Genomic DNA, 21,404 nt, shown 5'->3' on the forward strand with positions numbered 1-21,404 from the left:
TTTGATTACATAAATCAATTTGATTTAAATTTATTGATTATCTTTGATAGAGAGGCAGGAAATAAATTTAAAAAAACTTTATTATTATTATTATTATTATTATTTATATATAAATTTGAAATTAATTTAATGCCTTTGATTAAATTAATTAAATTGATTTAAATTTGAATTTAATCTTATGCCTTTGATTAAATTAATTAAATTAATTAAATTTAAATTTAATGCATTTAATTAAATAAATCAAACCAGTTTAAATTTAATGCGTTTAAATAAATGAATAGTACAAAATTGAAATTAATAGATAATTAAAATGAATAAAATAAAATGCATTTTCATGGGGGGGCAGAATTCAGCTCCCCACAAAGACTGCCCCCCATTTCCTCACCTGCTGCTCCCCAAAGGCAACTGGGGCTCAAAACAAAATGGGAGGAGCATGTTTTGCAGAGCATCTTCCCTACAAGGAAGCTGATTGGCTCCTTTGAGCCCGGATGAGGCGGGACCGGAAGTGCTGTGTGGAAAGGGATGCTAGTCACCCGCCTTCTCTGGTGCCTCTCTAGGAATCCAGACTCTATATCCTTAACCCCCTAAAGAGCAATAGAAACCACAACTCACCCATACCTTTGTTGTTGTTGTTGTTGTTGTTGTGTGCCTTCATGATAGTTTCTGACTTATGGCAACCCTGGGGTTTTCTTGGCAATTTTTGTTCAGAGAGGAGGTTTGCCATTGCCGTCCTCTGAGGCTGAGAGAGTGTGACTTCTTGCCCAAGTGGGTTTCCATAGCCAAGCTGGGATTCGAACCCAGGCCTCCAGAGTCATATAATCCAATGGCAATCCGGACGCAATCATGGGGTTTCATGTTATTGCGTGAGAGGTGATCACACACAATTTCGGGCAATGGCAAGCTATTTTTGGGCAACGGGAAGTCAGTTCGAATGCAATTCGAATTCAAGTAAATTTGCTGAAGTAGCATCTTTAAGTGAATGCGTTCTGGCCCCACTTTCTTTTCCTCCCGTGTGATAAACTCCATAATCAGACCATTAATCCAGCTGGCTCTGGCTATGACCATTCATTTGTTCTGCAAAATTTGATATTATTAGGTTTTAATTCACATACCTTGTTTTGAACTAGAGTGGCATAATAGTTTAAGTGATGGACTAGGACTCTGGAGACCAGGGTTCGAATCCCGACTAGGTCATGGAACCCCATTGGGTGGCCATGGGCAAGTCACGCTCTCTCAGCCTCAAAGGATGGCAATGGCAAACCCGCTCTGAAGAAACCTGCCAAGAAAACCTTAGCATCGTCACAAGTGGGAAACCACTTGAAGGCACATAACAACAACAACAACAACAACAACAACAAAGCCTTGTTTTAGTTCATGTCATGTAGCCTGCCTTGGGTCCCATTTGGAACAAAGATTAAAATATTAATTAGTTAGGTTTTTTAGTGGGTTTTTGGGCTATGTGGCCATGTTCTGGAAGAGTTTATTCCTGATGTTTCTCTGAAGATGCCACAGCCACAGATGCTGGCATGTTCTTCTAGAACATGGCCACATAGCCCAAAAAAACACACTAAAACCTGTGGACGCCGGCCATTAAAGCCTATGACTTCGGAGTATTAATTAGTTATTTTATTAGTGGCAATAATGAATGATACGCTCAGAACACTACACTGTGCTGGCTCTCAAATAGGATACCTTGACTGAGTTAACCCAAGGTTACTCACCTTGAGAAAATACAACCCTGTGACTAACATCGTCATTTTATATATGAAACCCACTGGGTGACCTTGGGCAAGTCACACTCTCTCAGCCTCATTTGGGGGCTATTATTATTATTATTTATTAGCTTGTTTAGCTTGTTTTGTGTGCCTTCAAGTCAATTCCAGCTTATGGCGACCCTAAGGAAACCCTATCCTAGGGTTTTCTTGGCAAGTTTCTTTAAAGGAGGGTTTGCCATTGCTGTCCTCTGAAGCTGAGAAAGTGTGACTTCCCTGAGGTCACCCAATGGATTTCATTTTGTAAGTTTTTAACTGTACTATGTTTTTTAGAATGGAAGCCACTTTGGATCCCAATCTTGGGAGAAAAGCAGGACAAAAAGAAATATAATAATAATAATAATAATAATAATAATGGCCAGGCAGGGATTTGAACCCTGTTCTCTGGAGTCATAGTGCAACACTCAAACCACTTTAATAATAATAGTAATAATAATGGCCGAGTAATGATTTGAACCCTGTTCTCCAGAGTCATAGTCCAATACTCAAATCACTTTAATAATAATAATAGTAGCCATAATAATAATTGTTGCAAGAAGAGATGCAGTTGGGTCCCTGGTCTAATCCATCCTCTCTTTAGGTCCAAAACACACTGCAGAAACAATGCAGTTTGAGACTACTTTCACTGCCTGGTTCAATGGCAGGGAATTCTGGGAAATGTACTTCATTGTGGCCCTGAGTTCTCTGATAGAGAAGGTTAATTGTCCCACAAAACTGCAGACCCCAGGAGGATTCCTTAGCGCTGAGCCAGGGCAGTGAAAGCAGTCTCAGATTGGATGATTTCTGCAGTGTGCTTTTGGAGTTTGTAGAGGTGCTAAGCATGAAAACCACAGAGGGTTAAAATCTCCAAGCCCTAGCCCTGCAGTCCTAGAGAAGCCCCTACAAGGAAAGCCTCTTCCTTCTCCCCACATTTCTTTAAGGAAGCCAAAAGAAGGGTCAGGTGAGTGCAGTGCCTCTCTCCAAAATGGAAAGCAAGAAATGTTCAGTGGCCCAGATGCCGCTGCTTTACAAAGATCTCTAGGCTGGCTGAGTTCCTGGCATAACATTTCCCTGGTTGGAATGGATCTCTTAGGGAAAAGCCATTCTCTACCTGAAACCCAGGCATTAGAGTAGATATTTTTGCAGATGACTTCATTGCCTAGTGTGCAGAGCACATCCTTGAATGCATACGTCCCTATGGCTATTATATGGATCACCAGAGGTAGGTAAAAGCTGACTTGCAGTGTTATCAGACTCCAACTCACATCATCCCCAGCTAGAGTAGCCACCAGGCAGGGAAGATGGGAGCTGGAGTCCAATAACACCTGGAAAGAGTCATGGATCCAAAACACACTGCAAAAATAACCCAGTTTGAGATTACTTCAACTGCCCTGGCTCAATGCTAGGGAATGCTGGGAACTGTAGCTTATTGTGGCACCAGATTTGGCTAAATCGCTCACAAAACTACAGTCCTCAGAATTCTTTAGCATTAGGTCAGGGCAGTTAAAGTGGTCTCAAAATGGATTATTCCTGCAATGTGTTTTGGACCATAGCACTCTTAGAGTTGGAGGAGAACCCAAGGGCCATCCAGTCCAACCCCCTGCCATGCAGAAAGAAACATAACTAAGGGCAGTCACTCTTTAAATCAAGGAACAAACCTTATTGGGATCATAGAATCCTAAAGTTGGAAGAGACCCAAGGGCCATCCAGGCCAGCCCCATTCTGCCACGCAGGAACTCACACTCAAAGCACCCCCGATAGATGCAAAGCCTTCTCTTCCCCATGCTAAACATATCCAGCTCCCTGAGTCTTTTCTCATAGGTCCCGCTTTCCAGATCCTTCACCATTTTAGTCACCCTCCTTTGGACATGCTCCAGTTTCTCAACATCCTTTTGAATTTTGGTGTCCAGAATTGGACACAGGATTATTCCAGGTGATGCCTGACCAGAGCAGAATAGAGTGGTACTATTACAGTACTTCCCTTGATCTAGACACTACACTTCTATTGATGCAGCCTGGGATTTTATTGGCTTTTGTTTACTGCTGCATCACTGTTGACTCCTGTAGCCTCTCCTCTGCTTTTGTTTAGAATAGCAAGCTTGCTAGGGAGGAAAGGTATTATTACTCTGTCAATTATAATACACTTTTATTGGTCTGAGAAGGTAGAGTTAGAAGAGTGGTTGGGATAAGAAAGAAGGTGAAAGAGGACAAGGAGGAGTGGTTTAGAGGGAGAAGAGGTGAGGCATATAAGAAGATGAAAGGAAAGAGGACAAATATGAGGTAAGGAAAGGAAAGGTTGGAAGTAGAAGGAGAATTTATGAAAGTGAGAAGCCTTTGCATGTATTTGAGTGAGTTTGGTGTTAAATGGAACAGTAGATCAGATAACTACCTCTCAGTATTCGATGCTAGATATGATATGATTGCTATTTTAATTGTGTGTCTTTTTTTGGCTGCCTGCCTGTTTGTTTGTTTTAAAAAGTGAAAATCAATAAAATTCTTACAATACACTTTTATTTACTTGCTAGTTGCCTTTGGATCCTGCCATTCCTCCAAAGAGCTCACAGTGGCATATATGGCTTTTCTTCTCTCTGCTTTGTCCTCATACCAGTCTGAAAGGTAAGTTGGGCTGAGAAAGAGAGTTAGTGAGTGGACTGAGGTTACCTAGGCGGACACACTGGAGACTCGGGTTGCATTTACAGTGCAGAATTAATGCTGTTTGAAACCAGTTTAATGGTTGTGCCTCAATACTATAAGATTCTGGGAATTGTAGTTATGAGAGCTATTTAGCCTTCTCTGTCAGAGTGCTCTGGTGCCACTACAAACTACAAATCCCAAGATTCCATAGTATGGAGTCATGACAGTTAAAGCAGTGTCAAACTGCATTAATTTTGCAGTGTGGCAGCAGCCTAGAACTTACAAAACCCAAGTTACAGTTTACCAGGCTGAAGTTGTAGCATAAGTTTCCATAGACTTGGGCAACACTTCATTCCATGCATCTGACTAAGCAAATAAAGTCTATGAAAGCTTATGCTACAACTTCTTTTACACAGTTAAATTGAAAGTTGCTACAAGATTCCTTTGCATACAGGTTGAGTCTCCCTTATCCAAAATGCTTGGGACCAGAAGTGTTTTGGATTTTGTAATATTTGCTTATATGTAATGAGATCCCTACACGATCCCTTTGCATACTGATATTCCAGATTAACATGGCAATGGAGTTTATCACAGTGGGGCTAATTTTAGCATTATAGAGAGATTAAAGTGCATTTAAAGCATCCCACAAATAAAGCAAAAATGGCAAGTAATTGCGAGAATGATTATCACACCCAGTGGTGCAAATAAAGTGATATCGGAAATGCATGGTCTCTGAAATTTTGAAAGTAAACAGATGTACATTAATGCTTCTTTGTGACCACTTTAATGGTTGGTTTTGTGCGACATGTGAAATTGTTTCATAAAATTATGTGATTTTTCTGGGATATTCATGGGATAAACTCCCGATCTCCTTCGTGTGATAAACTCCTATATCTCGTTCTATCCCCATGGAAAGTAGCAAGTTCAGGTGGATGGTGTTTTTGTTGTCACTGTGCTACCAGAATCCAAGTGTAGTGGCTGGGAGGGGGGGGGGAGGCACAAAAGATGGATAAGGTGTTCACAGACACCCCTTTTCCTCCCCTCAAGTTTAAATGGAAGGTGGCATATTGACATGATTTGTTCAGTCGTGCTCCCCAGTTCTTGATTCTGCCCTCCCTTTCCTTTAGGGAGAAGTTCAAACAGATCATTGGGAACATCCTTAGTTACTTGTAAAACAATCTGCTTATCAGGGAATTACAATAAGCAGGGGAGTTTACACACAGAGTTAAGCTGGGGGCTCGCCACACAAAATCAATGAAAATTGCCTTAGAGCAAGGACCTTTTCTGGACCCACTGGAAGCAGTCCTTGAGCTCGGTAAAGACAAAGATGCCCAAAGTCAAGAAGGTGATGAACGGACGAAGAGAGCAGGAGAAGGCTCTCATGCTAGTAAGACTGGAGGCTGTGAAGATTCCTGGGCAAAAGACAAAGCCTGTTCAGAAGTCCAGCGCCAACGCTTCAGAGAGCTCTGCTACCAAGATGCCAAAGGGCCCCGGGAAGTTTGTAGCCAGCTTCACAGTCTCTGCCATCAGTGGCTGGAGCCAGAGCAACACACAAAAAGTCAGATCTTGGATCTGGTGATCCTGGAGCAGTTCCTGGCCATCCTTCCTCCAGAGATGCAGAGCTGGGTCAGGGAATGTGGAGCAGAGACCAGTTCCCAGGCGGTGGCCCTGGCAGAGGGTTTTGTCCTGAGCCAGGCAAAGAACATCAAAGTGGAAGAGGAGCAGGTAAGTGTATGTTGTCCTGGAAACTCCAAGGGACATGAAAGCATATTTTGTCCACACCCCAACAAGAGGCTAGCTTGTTGTTGTGTACCTTCAAGTTGTTTCCAACTTATGGCAAACCTATCATGGGGTTTTCTTGGCAAGATTCATTTAGAGCAGGTGGGTTTCATGGCTGAGCTGGGAATCAAACCCATAATCTCCAGAGTTCTAGTCCTACACTCAAACCACACTCCCTGGGGCTAGTCTACACATAAATCTATTTTGGAAATTGCTGTGGATTTTCATACACATAAATCTATTTTGGAAATTGCTGTGGATTTTGATACATTTGTATTAACATTTGTTTTCACTTTCCTGTGCAAATTCACATCTGTTTTCCCTCCTCTGCAAACGCATAGCTGTACAAATCCATACAAAGTGGATGGATGGCCACATATTTGATAATGCTCATCCTTGCAGATACTCCAGTAAAACCTGCAAATTCTTTTTCTGCTGAGCTTATGGAGTTTTTCACTCCCTCCCCCCACAGAAGCCCAAATTCCTTCAAATTGCATGTGGCTGGACTGCAATCTATTTGAATCAAATGAGGAATATTTTAATTGTGTAAACCCAAGGTGTTCATATTGTGTGTGTGTTTTTCCCCTTGGAATTTATGCCATGAATGAATTCCAAAGATGGAGCTGGGCAAAGTGCTTCACTCCAAATGTAGTTAGGCATCAGTTTCCAGCATTGCTTGCCATTGGCAGGGAGGGGATGCAGTCCAAGAGCATCCAGAGAAACAGCATTTGCCTCTCCTGGTTCCAAAACTCCAAGCGGTATACCAAAGGGCAACCAAAACAAAGAGAGCAATTATGTTATAAAATACTGTACCAATGTGTTCAGAGCTCTTTTTTTCTCTGAAAATAGGGGAGTAAAAAGGAAAGATCACAGAGACATATAAAATTATGTGCAGTAATTGAGGGGTTTTTATTAATTAATTTATAGACTCACAGAATCATAGAGTAGGAAGAGACTGCAAGGGCTATCCAGTCCAACCCTATTCTGCCATGTAAGAAGACAAGTCAAAGAACTTCCATCAGCCTCTGTTTAAAAACTTCCATAGAAGGAGACTACACCACACTCTGAGGCAGTGTATTCCACTGTCTTGAGGCAGCTCTTACTGTCTTCCTAATGTTGAGATGGAATCTCTTTTCCTGTAGTTTGAATCCATTGCTCCGGGTCCTATTCTCTGGAGCAGCAGAAAACTAGCTTGCTCCATCTTCAATAGGACATTCCTTCAAATATTTAAACAGTGCATCATGTTCCCTCTTAATCTTCTCTTCTCCAGGCTCCATATTTATATCCAGCCCTCAACCATGCAATCTCAGAATGGCATATGATGACACACACACACACACACAGAGAGAGAGAGAGAGAGTTTAAAACTATTCCAGATGAAAAACAACAGATGAGTTGAAAGAGGGTAAAAGCATATTTAAATTAAATAGCCAGGTGAAAACAGCAGAAAAAGCTAAAACAGTTAAATCCATGTTTGTTTTTGTAGTGGTTGTTTGCTTTCAAGTTGTTTCTAACTTATGGTGACCCAAAGGTGAACCTATCATAGAGTTTTTTTGGCAAGATTCGTTCAGAGAAGGTTTGCCAATGCCTTCTTCCCCTGGGGCTGAGAGACAGTGACTTCTCCAGTGGGTTTCATAGCCAAGCAGGAAATTGAACCCTGGTCTCCAGAGTCAAAGTAACACTGAAACCACACACTACGCTGCTCTCACCATGAACATGCACTCTTTAAGAGCCAGTGTGATGTAGTGGTGTGAGCTTCAGACTACAGGACCATGGTTGAAATTCTCCCTCAGCCATGAAAACCCAGTGGGTACCCTTGGCCAAGTCACCTTGCTCAGATTCAGATAAAGGCAAATCCCCTCTGAACAAATCTTGCCAAGAAAATCCCATGATAGGTCCGCATTAGAACAGCACTGGATGGAGGGACAATTAGCTATGTATTTATGTCCCCCCCCCCCTACAATTCTGAGAATATCCCAGCCAGCATGGTGGCACAGTCTCTAGTGCATTCTGGGATTTTCAGTCCAAAAAGTAATGTTTCCTGCTTCTAGCTATCCTGTTTGCTGTTTCATGTGCAGGGGCCCAATGTGGAAAGACCGGCTAATTTCTCTGAATGGGCAATGGAGCCATCCATCACCTTTGAGAAGCCGCTCTTTGGAAGAATGACTCAGGAAGTTGAAGCTCCCAACACATCGTATGGTACGGAAACATTTGTCTTATTTTCTGAGTGCTGTAAAGTTTTCAGAGATAAGTTCTAGTTTGCTGGGCTAGATCCTGACCAAGACATATTTAAGTGTAGATTCATTGAATGTAGATTCAGTGGGATTTAAGCATTCTTGTTTTGACAGTTGTTTAATTCAGGAGTCGTGTGTAAAAATTTATTCGTATTCCATTGTCTGCTTTTAGTTGCATTATTGTTGGTTTATCATTTTAATATGAGCCTGTGTGGTTTGAGCATTAGACTAGGACACTGGAAGACCAGGGACTGAATTTGGGCTCGGCCATGGAAACCTACTGGGTCACCTTGGGCAAGTCACACTCTCTCAACCTCAGAGGATGGCAGTGGCAAACCCCCTCTGAAGACTTCTGCAGTGTAGATGCAGCCTTCCTCATGGCCTTCCCCAGCCAGCCCAGAGTCCATTATCAGTGCTGTAAAATATTTTGTCTCTATCCTCTTTGGCTCTCCTCCAGGCAATGAAATGACATCACAGATGCCTTCTAAAACATCGCCCATTTGGGATGGAGCTGATACTGCAGTTGCACAACCAGTTCAGGTAGGGGAGGATTTCTGGAGGAACATACAAAGGAAGTGAGTTGAATGGGTCCTAAATTTGGAAACATCCAGCTTTGTTATGGGGCCCAAAAGTAAATGGTTTCTCTTGGCTGGATCTGGACTTGGAGTGATTATGTTGGTGTAATATGTCTTTAAACAGCAGAAAAATATTTTGCTAGTTGACAGTTGGAATGTTGGGTTGGTTGAGAGTTATGGATGAAGCACAGGTATGTTTGATTGCTAAATGTGTGAACTAGGTTTGGATCTGTGAAGCAGACTTTGAATTTGATTATAACTCAGGGAGGTATATATATTTATGTGTGTGTGTGTGTTGTATTATATTGTACAGTATATATATTTTAACTGAAGATAAAAGCCTCCAGGTAGTTTGGATGAATCAGCTGTCTGTGATTGTTTTCTTTTCAGTGTGAAAAGTGGTCAGTGCACTGCCAATATCAGTAGCTAGGGTTTTTTTGCTTCTGTACTCTGCTGTGTACATTATTTTGGGCTGTAGCTGGGTGACTTTTACCCAGACTGTGCCAGGGGTTGGCCTTGTCCCAAATTTATTATTTCTGGCTGACACATTAGGGGAACATGTCCTTGAGTAATCAGGAAACTTGCTTGGGCCAGAGTCACATATAACTACCACGCATGGTTGTTGTGAGAGTAACATGATTGAGGGGGAAACGATCAATCGTGGACAACTGTGGAAGGATAGGGGTTTGCATTAGCCCCCAGAAGTCTTTGGAGGGCTGCACCCCTTGCTTGCATAACAAAATCATTGGTTTTTGCCCCCCAAATGCCCTCCAGGGACAACATTTTGAGTCTACCTGGGCCATTTTAGCCTTGTGGCATAGTTGTTTGAGTGTTGAACTGTGACTCTGGAGACCAGGGTTTGATTCCCTGCTCAGCCCTGGAAAGCCATGGGGAGACGTCAGGCAAGTCACATGCTCTCAGTCCCAGAGGATAGCAAGGGCAAACATCCTCTAAAGAAATTTGCCAAGAAACCCCCATGATAAGTTTGTCTTAGGGTCACCATAAGTCAGAAACAACTTGAAGGCATACAACAATAACAAGAGGCCTTGTTTAACATCAGGAAGTCCAGAGACACCACCTCCTGTTCACCTCCTATTTCACAAGAAGCCCCTCTTGGGTCACAATTTGCCCAGGAGGGGGATGATGTGGTGGAAATGCTCTCCACACCTCAGAGAGAGCATTTTGGAGTGTGTGTGCATCTATATGCATATACATATATGATTTTTGTAAAAATTGTTTTGATATCCTAGCCTAGGAGTCACAAAAATGACCCTAGGGATTGCACTTTGCCTAACCCTGCTAGACATAATATAATAATAATAATAATAATAATAATAATAATAATAATAATAATGATTTATTTATAGCCCGCCCAATCACAAGGAATCCAGGCGGGTTACAACAGTAAAAATAAAGATAATAAAATAAAATACAATAAATAAATAAAATACAATAAAATTACAGAGAGCGAAGTGAATACATTCACAGTTAGGCCTGATGGAAGTTGGGCCTCTCTTTTTCACTCCCTCCCAGGTCTGATGGTGATGTCATGGAGGGAGGGCTCTTCTTCTTGAGGCAAGGATTTTATTTTAATTAATTTTAATTTAATTCTTCTCATTAGTTTGCTTGGGTGTCAGCTCAGTTTTACTCTGTGGTGCATACTTTGTTGCTGTTGTTTTCCTTTATTCTTGACCCTAAGGCAAATCTATTATGGAGTTTCCTGGCCAAAATTGTTCAGAGGGGATTGCCTTTAACTTTAATTCCTCTGGGGCTGAGAGAGTGTGACTTGCCCAAGGTCTCCCAGTGGGTTTCTATGGCTAAAGGGTGGATTCACACCCTGGTCTTTAGAGTCCTAATCCAATACTCAGACCACTATACCACAGTATGCATGCCCAAGTTTAGTTTGTAAAATGCATTGAGTTTTGAAGAAAACATTTTCAATCAGCTGAAACATAATGATGAATTAGAAATACAACATCTTTCACTCAGCCTCAAAGATGTAACTTATAGTGGAAATAATAACAGTTCAAGGAGAGGAGTGCTCTGCCTAACACAGGCTGATGGAAATAATGTTTCTTTGCCTTATACATTTGGCCCTCTACATCCATGGATTTTTGTATCAATGCATTCAACCATGCATGGCTTGAAAATATTCCAAAAATTATAAATTCTGAAAAGCAAACCCTGCTTTTGCCATGTTATATAAGGGACATTTTACTATGGCATTGTATTTAATGGAACTTGAGCAACCATGGATTTTGGTATCCACAGGGAGTTCTGAAACCTTAAGTTAGTTGCAGGAGAACTGGGAAATAATAAATACCGTAAATAAAAAATAAATTAAAAATAATAAGAAACCGAGCAGAGGTTATTAACTTGGCTTTACTTTATCATGTGATGTTTTGATGTCCGCAGGGATAAAAGCCATTTACTTACATTAGAAATTTCTCTTTTCAAATTTGTGTACGAAGGAGGGAAATTATCACACCATTCCCAGGGCATACCTATTATTATTATTATTATTATTAACCTTTATTTATAAAGCGCTGTAAATTTACACAGCGCTGTACATACAATCTTTTAGTCGGATGGTTCCCTGCCTTCAGTCTTACAATCTAAAAAGACACGACACAAAAGGAGAAGGGAGTGGTGGTGGGAAATAGGATCAGGTCCAGCAGTTCTTCTCCACCTTCGAGGCCTGGACCAAGGCAGATGGACTGGAGGAAGGGCTTGGCTTCTTAGTGGATAGTTAAGAGGAGGCTTCCTGGGTCAGAGAGGGGCTTGCCTCTGGGAACGCTTCTCTAAACAATATAGTCTTTAACTCAGTTTTGAAACTGGGTAGAGAAGTGATGAGGTGTGCATGTGGGGGAAGATAAGAAATGTTTTCCTTCTTCTTCTAGTGTCGTGTATCCTTTGAGGAGATGGCTGTGCAAACTGCAGAGGAAGAATGTGCTCTGACAGATCTAGACCAAAAAGCTTTATGCAGAGCAGGCCTGGAGGAAAACACCAAGAACATGGTTTCTCAAGGTATTTATTTATTTAAAGTACTGGTAGGCTGCTGTTCACAGTAAAGCAACTTCCTAACAAGGTTTCTAGCATATCAATTTTCAATATATGAACAAAGTATAGAGTGCTATAGTAAAACAGGTTGAGTCTTCCTTATCTGGAACTCCAAAATGCAAAATATAAAAACCAAAACCTTTTTCATGGATGGCTGAGAGAGTGAAAACTTTACTTTCAGATTATTCAAGGTACACACACTTTTTTCATGCACAACATTATTGAAAATATTGTATAAAATTACCTTCAAGCTATTTGGATAAGGTGTATATAAAACATAAATGAATTTTGTGTTTAGACTTGGGTCCTATCTCCAAGATACATCATTATGTATGTATATGCAAATACATAAAAACAAAAAACAAAATCCAACAACCCCCCCCCCCCCCAAACAAACAAAATACAAAACCAAACCACCTCTGATCCCAAGCATTTTGGATAAGGGAGACAACCTGTAATATCTAGTCAGAGGCAGCAATAATACTAAAACAGGTAAGCAAAAATTAAAAATAAAACCACTAATACAGTTCCAGCTGTCCAGTAAAATCCTTATTTGAAAGAAAGCATTAGTAAACAAAAGAGCTTTTGAAGACCTATATTTCAGAAGAAGGAACTGGCAAAATCACCTGAGTCTTGCTTGCCTAAGAAAATCCTATGAAATTCATGGAGTCACCATCAGTCAACAGGCGACTTGAAGGCACAAACACATGCATTAAAATCCTGCCGTGATGAGACTCAATGTGCCTCAGCAGAAACTGAGTTCCAGAAACATGGGACCACTGCTTGTGAGGCCCTTCCATGTGTACCAGCCAACCAAGTGTTCTTCCAGGACAGCACAAAAGTAGGGCCCTCGGCGATATTCTAAGAGTAGGCATGTCATTCAGTCTTCCACTAGCACATGTGCTGAAGATAGCCCTTCTCTCCCTAGGTATATCTATAATGCGAATTAAAGCAGTTTGATACCACTTTAACTGCCATAACTCTGTCCTATAGTATCTTGGAATTTATAGTTTGGTGAGACACCAGAACTCTCTGATGGATCAGGCTGAATACTGCACCAGATTACAAATTCCAGGATTCTGTAGGATTGAGTCATGACACTGGGGACTGGTCTAACAATCAACAACTGCCAATAAATGATGTATGTACACACACACACACACACACACACACACGGTCCACAACTGGGCAGACAATTTAATGAAGAAAATTAAGATTATTCAAGGTAACAGTCAAGATGGCTATACAGGTCATCAAGCATTATGCTGAGTTTTCTTCTGTATATCTATGTATCAGTTATCTATATAGCTATCACTTATTAGGGGATATAAAAACTGGATGTACAGCATGGTGTAGTGGTCTGAGTATTGGATTATAACTCTGGAGATCAGAGTTCAGTTCTCTGCTTAGCAATGGAAACCCATTGAGTGACATTGGGGGAAATCACACACTCTCAGCCCCAGCAAACCCTTGATAGGGTCACCTTAGGGTCGCCATAAGAGAGAAATTACATGAAGGCACACATCAACAGCAAGAGCACGTTGGTCTGTGAAGTTTGGACTAGATCCAGCATGGGTCTGTCTTAAGACATAGTGGTCTTAAGCAGAAGAAGGTTTCAAGTGACATTCTCAAACTATTGAGGTAGCTTAGTTTCAAAGGCTTAATTTTCCCTTTTGTGCTCATGCAGTATTTTTCTTTTTCTATTTCAACAGTTGATGGATGGGACGTTAAACCATTTGGGAAAAACATGCATCAGGAGAATGAAGAGAATCACGTAAATCAAAAGGGACCTAGTGTGCAAGCAGGAAACCAAACAGAGAGGTGGAATAATAAATTGATCACTTCCCAGAGAGAGATTCTGGTTCAGCACGAAAAACAGAGGGGGAAAAGAAGGAATGTCTACCCGACATTTGGGAAAGGTTTCAGTCACAGATCAGACCACAGTGTCCATTGGAGAGCACATGTAGATGAGAAACCATATAAGTGCCTGGAATGTGGAAAGAACTTCAGCCAGATCACACATCTTAGGTTACATCAGAGAATCCACACTGGGGAGAAACCATACAAATGCTCAATATGTGGGAAAAGCTTCCATCGGAGCTTCATTCTTACCGCCCACCAGAGAATGCACAAAGGCGAGAAACCATACAGTTGCACAGAGTGTGGCAAGAGCTTTTATGACAGGTCACATCTTATTAGCCATCAGAGAACTCACACTGGGGAGAAACCATATAAGTGTTTGCAGTGTGGAAAGAACTTCAGTCACAAGGTAAACCTAACCTCCCACCAACGAATTCACACAGGAGAGAAACCCTACAACTGCTCAGACTGTGGGAAGAGCTTTTGTGACAAACAGAACCTTCTGAGACACCAAAGAATCCACACAGGAGAGAAACCGTATAAATGTCAGGAGTGTGGAAAGAACTTCAGGCAGCGAGCGACTCTTACTTCCCATCAGAGAGTCCACACAGGGGAGAGACCATACCATTGCCTGGAGTGTGGAAAGAGCTTTTACAGAAAAGCAGATCTGAACAGACATCTAAGAATTCACAGCGGGGTAGACAGGCCTATCACTTCGTGGAGTGTGGAAATGGCTTCAGACGGTGTGTCTGTCTTGCGTCCGATAGAGGAATTCTCCCAAGAAAATCAATCTGTAACATCTGAAATTAAACATGAAGTAAATGGTTAAATCAGCTGATTTTGGATGAAATCCAACTCCTCCAGCACTGCTGTTAGATATTTACTGGTTCCATATGTGTTTCTGTTCTCTGTGGTTTTATACTTTTGAAAAATCAATTAAAAACATTTTAAAGAAAAACATACACACTGAGTGGAAATAACCTCTGTTCGTATGTCCTGTCACTCTAAGCGATGTAATGTGTATTAAATACCTTCTAATTCAATGTTGCTATGTGTTTTTTCTCTATTTAATAATTTGTCGTTGGGTTTGAATAATGACTTTTATTTATTTATAATTTCTCAACCAATCACCTGAATTTTCTGGGAAGGGCAAATGGTGATTAAAAGCATTATGTTGCTCTCGGGACTTGCTCTTGTGGCGGTGGTGGCAGTTGTGAATATGGAACAGTTACCTAGATTTACTCCTCCATTTGTTGTCATTGTTGTGTACCTTCAAGTCATTTCTAACATATGGAGACCCATGGCTGGAGGTATCATTCATGGGGTTTGCTTGGCAGATTTCTTCATAAGGGAGTTGCCATGGCCATCCTCTGAGGTTGAAAGTGTGTGACTTGTCCAGGGTCATCCATTTCCTAGCTGGGAATTGAACCAGTCTCCAGGGTCATAGTCCAGTCCTCAAACCACTACACCACATAGGCTCTGTTTATTCCTCCATAGCTGTTCTGTATTCACAATGGCTGAGGGCCAGTGTGGCATAGTGGTTTGAGTGTTGACCTGCAACTGAAGACCAGGATTGAATTCCCAGATTGGCCATGAAACCCACTGGGTGACCTTGGGAGGTCACACTCTCTCAGCCTGAGGGGAAGGCAATGGCAATCCCCCTCTGAACAAATCTTGCCAAGAAAACCCCAGGATAGGTTTGCCCTAGGGTCGCCATAAGATGGAAATTACTTTAAGGCACACACACACCTTCACGATGGCTGCTTGATCACAGGTGTGATGCTGATGTGGTTGCATCAGTGACCTGCTTTGCTGGATGTCAGCTGTGTTGTGAGAGATAGCGTTTCCATCATGTTAGAGGGAATTGGGCTAGGAGAGGTTGCTTAGTTAGGATCGCTTACCTAAGTAGCTGATACAGAATACATAGGCCATAGATACTACTTAGTAAGACTAAGGCCTGATACAGACAGGACAAACTAAAGCTGCTTCGAGTCACTTTGTATGTATGCTGTTTCAATTATACATATGTCCTAAGATTCCAGAAGCCGCGCCAAAGCCACGATCCAGTCCTAAGGACTGGAGTGCAGCTTTGGTGCAGCTTCCAGACTCTTAGAACGCAAGCATCATTGAAACACCATACCTCCAAAGTGACCTGAAGCAGCTTTATTTTGGCCTGTCTGTTAGCCTTTTTTGTTTCCATTTTCATTGAATAAAATTATATATATTTAAATTACATATTCTAAAAGCATTAAATACAAAGATGGTGAACTGTGATACTTCTAACTGTAGTTTTACAGTTTTTATTGTGTTGGGATGTTTTTATTGTGGGGAACTGTCTTGGAAGGACTGTTAGTGCTGACCATAGGTGATAAGTATATAAATAATTTCATAAATAAGCAGCTAAATAAAGCAACCCATAGATTTTAGATCAAGGGTAGGCAAGCTTTTTGAGCCAGGGGCTGGGTTGCTGTCCCTCAGACAACTGGGGGGCCGAAGCCAAAAATTAAATGATTAAATAATTTTTTAAAAAATTAATTAAATAAATAAACCGGGACAAATGTAGGACAAAATTTTCAAATGGAGGACACTTTTTATAAAAGATGGAGGACACGCAAAAAATTTGCTGATTTTTAAAAAAATGTTAATATAAATGCATGTTTCGGAGGCTTCTATCGACAATTACCCCCCTTGCCTGCCACTTGCCCCCCTCTCCTGATAGGCCAAAGGCCCCACGCCCACACGCAAGAGGCCAAAGGCTCCGGCGTCAATCAGCAGCAGGACTGGGTGGGGGCCGGTCCCAAGGCCTTGCCGGGCCGCATCCGGCCCGCGGGCCGCAGGTTGCCTACCCCTGTTTTAGATGGCATTCAGACTACATTCCAGATGGATAGACTCCATGATAGATGGAATCTGCAAGACCTGACACAGCTGCTGATGACAGGATGACTTGGAGTTCCCTCATTCATAAGGTTGTCATAGGTCCAAGAAGATTTGACAGCATTTAATAACAACAAAGGTAGAATTGCCAGTACAGGATCTACCCTGCGGAGGAATTCTGTCACCAAAGTCCTTTGGGGAGATAAGGTTTGAACAGAAAAACCAATCTTTATTGGCTCCTATTGCTTTTGTTCCCACGGAGCTTGTGTCCATGCCGGGGCAGGGGTTTCCATGGTCGAGCAGGCATTTGAACCCTGGTCTTCAGAGTCATAGTCCAATGCTCAAACCATGCTTAGTAGCTTGAGCATTGGACTATGACGCTGGAGACTAGAGTTCAGCCATGAAAACCCACTGGATGACCTTGGGCAAGTAACACTCTCAGCCTCAGAAAACCTTGTGATAGGTTCACCTTAGGGTCACCACAACTTGAAAAGGACTCGAAGGCACACAACAACAACAACAACAACAACAACAACGCTTCCTGTAGCACCCAAGATGCTGGGACCAAAATGCTGTCACTTTACTGTCTATCTGTCTGTCTATCTATCTATCTTACACATATCTGCCTGATGAAGTCTATGAATATTCAAAAGCTAGTACAGTATTTAACATCTTTTGGTTGGCCCATTAAAAGTATTATTCAAAGATATTTAGGGTTTTGGTCTATTTTTTCCTTAATGGCCAATGCAGGCAAGAACCCAAGGTCTGTTTTTCAGATGATGCTGGACAGCTTAAAGTTGGCCAGCAGGTTGGTATCAGTTCTGAGTACTTATTGGCCTAAATATCCTAAAGACAGCAGATCCTGTCTGATCTTGGAAACTGAGCAGGGTCAGCCCTGGTCACTACTTGGATGGGAGACTGCCAAGGAGTACATAGTACTGTAGGGTATAGTTTTTTGTGGGTTTTTTGGGCTATGTGGCCATGTTCTAGAAGAGTTTGTTGTTTCGCCAGCATCTATGGTTGGCATCTTTCAAGCCACAGTTGCTGGCAAAATGTCCTCTAGAAGATGGCCACATAGCCCGAAAAACCCACAAAAAACTATGGATGTTGGCCATGAAAGCCTTCAACTTCATACTGTATTTCAAAGGAAGGAACTGGCCAAACCACCTCTAAATATCCCTTGCCTAAGAAAGGCCTAGGAAAAACTCATGCAACTTGGAACCCCCCCCCCCCCACACACACACACATAAACACAGGCATTAAAGGGACAATGGACTTCTCCAGTTTTCAGTCTGGCAACCCTATTAGCCTCCTCCATAGGTTTTGGAGCAAAGATTAGAAAGGATAGAAGGTCCAACTCATGGTTAAAAAATGACAGAGCCTTGATTCCTAGAGAGGCATCCAAGACTGCATTGCAGCACCCACCCTCCGCACCTCCTGCCCCCTATTCCTTGCATGCATGCATGCACACCAACAAACACACACACACACACACACACACACACACACACACACACACACACTGGGAAAGGACAAAAGAAACCCTGCCATCTTGACATAGGGGAAGCCTCCCTCCTCCTTAAGAGGAATCTGGTGAGCAGCAGATGTTTTCAGGGGGTGAGGGTGCAAAAGGGGACTGCAATGCAGACAAAGAAGAGGTGTGTGCATGTGTTGGTGTGTTTGTATTAAATTCAAAAGACTGGGATTTTTTCCTCAACCTTCCTAGAGGCATCCTTAAATTGACCCACATAACACCCTCCTCCAAGGCAAAGTACAGTGGGATAAAGGGAGGAGAAGGATGGAAGGGAGGAAGATATGAAGGCAAAGGGGGCTAAAGAATAGTGGGTCACACATTTGGGTGTGTGGTTGTGCCCACTTGGCAGGGCAGCTATGGGAAGAAAGGCGAAAGGATGGGATTGTCCCTCCAATAAGAATTCTGCCCATGGCCACTTCACTTCTCATCAACAGGGTTTTTAAAATACAAAATCCTTCAAATCACATGAGTTCAACCCAAATAAGATGCTTTAAAAGAGCATTTTTAAAAGCAACTACAGTGGACCCTTGTTATACGCTGGGGTTTGGGTCCAAGATCCCCCGTGGATGACAAAATCTCTGTATGTGCAAGTCCTATTAAATATAATGATATAGCAAAATGGTGTCCCTTATAAAAAATGGAAAATCAAGGTTTGATATTTGAAATTTATACTTTTTTTTAACATTTTCAAACCGTGGATGCTTGAATCCATGTATTAAAAATCCGTGTATAAGTAGGGCCAACTGTATTACTAAAGCTGGTGTGGTTTTGTTGTTGTTTCAGCTAAAACAGTGTTTCTGTTTTGGTTTGGTTTGCATTTATGTAAGATGCAATATATGAGTAAATAAAAAAATTAAATTGTGTAGGTTCCAATATAGGAGTAAATAAGAAAATTAAGGTGCAAGATGCAGTTCAGATGTCACAGCAGCTTATTGTTGTTATGCGCCTTCAAGTCACTTCTGACTTATTGCAACCCCAAGGCCATGATCCTGGGGTTTTCTTGACCAGATTTGTTGAGCAGAGGTTTGCCCTTGCCTTCTTCTGAAGCTGAGAGAGTGTGACTTGCCCAAAACCATCCAGTGGGTTTCATGGCTGAGCTGGGAATCAAACCTTGGTCTCCAGAGTGGTAGTCCAATGCTCAAACCACTACATCCCTCTGGCTCTCCATGCCCATTAGCTGTAATAATAATAATTATTATTATTTTTCTTCTTCTCTTTTAAAAATTTGAGTGTTGGACTGTGACTCTGGAGACCAGGGATTGATTCCTGGCTTGGCCATAAAGCCCAGAGGGTAACCCTGGGCAAGTCACACTCTCTCAGCCTCAGGTTGTTTGAGGTGAACATATGTGTCCCTCTAGGCACCATACTGTCTTCCATGTTGTTCAACATTTACATGAAGAAGCTGGGTGAGATCATCTGGAGACATGGGGCGGGGTGTTATCAGTACGCTGATGACATCCAAATTTGTTTCTCTATGTCTCGGGCTGTTTCAGCAACCAAGGAGGGCATCTCCCCTCTGAATGTCTGTTTGAGGTCAGTAATGGATTGGATGAGGGAAAATAGACTTAAGCTGAATCCAAACAAAACGGAGTTACTCACTATAAGGAACCCCAATCTGGGTATGGAGATAAGCTCACCAGTCCTGGACGGGGTCACACTTCCCCTAAAGGACTGTGTTCGCAGCTTGGAGGTGCTTCTGGACTTGTCACTTCATCTGTCATCTCAGGTTGATGTGACGGCCAGGAGTGCCCGTTATCAGCTTCAACTGATACACCAGCTCCGATCCTACCTGGACTCACGGGAGCTAGAAATGGTTGTACATGTGCAGGTAACCTCTAGTCTCAACTTCTGCAATGCGCTCTACATGGGGCAACCCTAATACCATGTTCAGAAGCATGCAAAATGTGGCAGCCAGATTGGTTGCAGGAAAATCTAGGTTCAACCCAATTACACCTACCTGCCTGTCAGCTTCCAGGCACAATATAAGGTGTTGGTTATTACCTATAAAGCCCTACATGGCTTGGATCCTGTTTACTTGAAGGAACGCCTCCTCCCATATAATCCTTCCCACACATTCAGGTCCTCCGGACCGGGAGGAACTTACTGCAGTCAGGACAAACTAGACTGGTGATGACTTCCCAGAGGGCCTTTTCAGCTGCTACTCCAAATATCTGGAATGACCTGCCAGAGGAGGTTCGTCAGATCACATCTTTTGACACTTTTAAAAAGGCGATAAAAACGACACTCTTCCAGCAGGCCTTGCCAGACTAACCTCTCCTAAAACAGAATCAACCGCCCATGTTAATCAGCCCCTCTCATTATTGCCCATTATTGCTGTCACTTCTTGCCAAGCTGTTTTAACTGGTGTTATTCCAGTTAAATGTTTTTATTGTTATTTTGTATTGATGGGAGGGGGGTAAGAAGGGTGGGGGTTTTCAGGGACTGTTTCCTTTTTATTTTTTGTGACTCTGTATTTGAAATTTTCCTTGCTGTTACCCACCTCGATCCTCAAACAGGAGAGGCGGGATACAAATAATAATAATAATAATAATAATAATAATAATTTGGTTTGTTTTAAACCAACCTGGTTTAAATTAGCCAACCCTGTTTTTAGGAGTTTATCACACCATGGCTAATTTGGGCATTAAAGAAAGATTAAAGCGCATTTAACGCATCCCACAAATGTAGTGGAAATGGCAAGTAATTATTACATGCAATTGTGCAAAGAAAGTGATATCTGAAATGCATTGTCACTGCAGTCCCGAAAGTAAAAAGATGTGTGTTAATGCTTCTTTGTGACCACTTTAATGGCGGGTTTTGTGTAATTACACAATTTTTCTAGGATATTCACGGGATAAACTCCCGATCTCTTTTGTGTGATTAATTGCTTACACGTCTCTATTCTCTTTCCATTGGCAAGCCATTTTTGTCCTGTTTAAATGTTGTTGTTACTGTTGTTATGTTATTATTATTGATGTTACATTTTAGCACCCTTTGGTAAATCCAGTGTGGCATACAGGTTTGAGCATTGAACTACAACTCTGGGGACCAGAGTTCGGTTTCCAGCTCTGCCATTAAACCCACTGGGTGACCTTGGGCAAGT

At 42.0% G+C, this 21,404-nt stretch overlaps 1 pseudogene across 1 annotated transcript in view; it reads left to right on the forward strand.

Moving 5' to 3' along the window:
• Positions 1-2,582: 2,582 nt before the first annotated feature.
• LOC149320677 (uncharacterized) overlaps positions 2,583-21,404 on the forward strand; it is a 47,148-nt pseudogene continuing 28,326 nt past the window's right edge. Inside the window, exons 1-7 of the transcript XR_016278106.1 lie at positions 2,583-2,712; positions 4,277-4,367; positions 5,513-6,110; positions 8,243-8,363; positions 8,856-8,938; positions 11,874-12,000; positions 13,746-14,717. The product of XR_016278106.1 is annotated as an uncharacterized LOC149320677 (transcript). The remainder of the gene's footprint in view (positions 2,713-4,276; positions 4,368-5,512; positions 6,111-8,242; positions 8,364-8,855; positions 8,939-11,873; positions 12,001-13,745; positions 14,718-21,404) is intronic.

Source organism: Sceloporus occidentalis, unplaced genomic scaffold (assembly GCF_023333645.1).
Source record: "Sceloporus occidentalis isolate IW3139 unplaced genomic scaffold, rSceOcc1.0.p SCAF_1, whole genome shotgun sequence".
In the NCBI taxonomy this organism is placed as follows: Eukaryota; Metazoa; Chordata; class Lepidosauria; order Squamata; family Phrynosomatidae; genus Sceloporus; species Sceloporus occidentalis.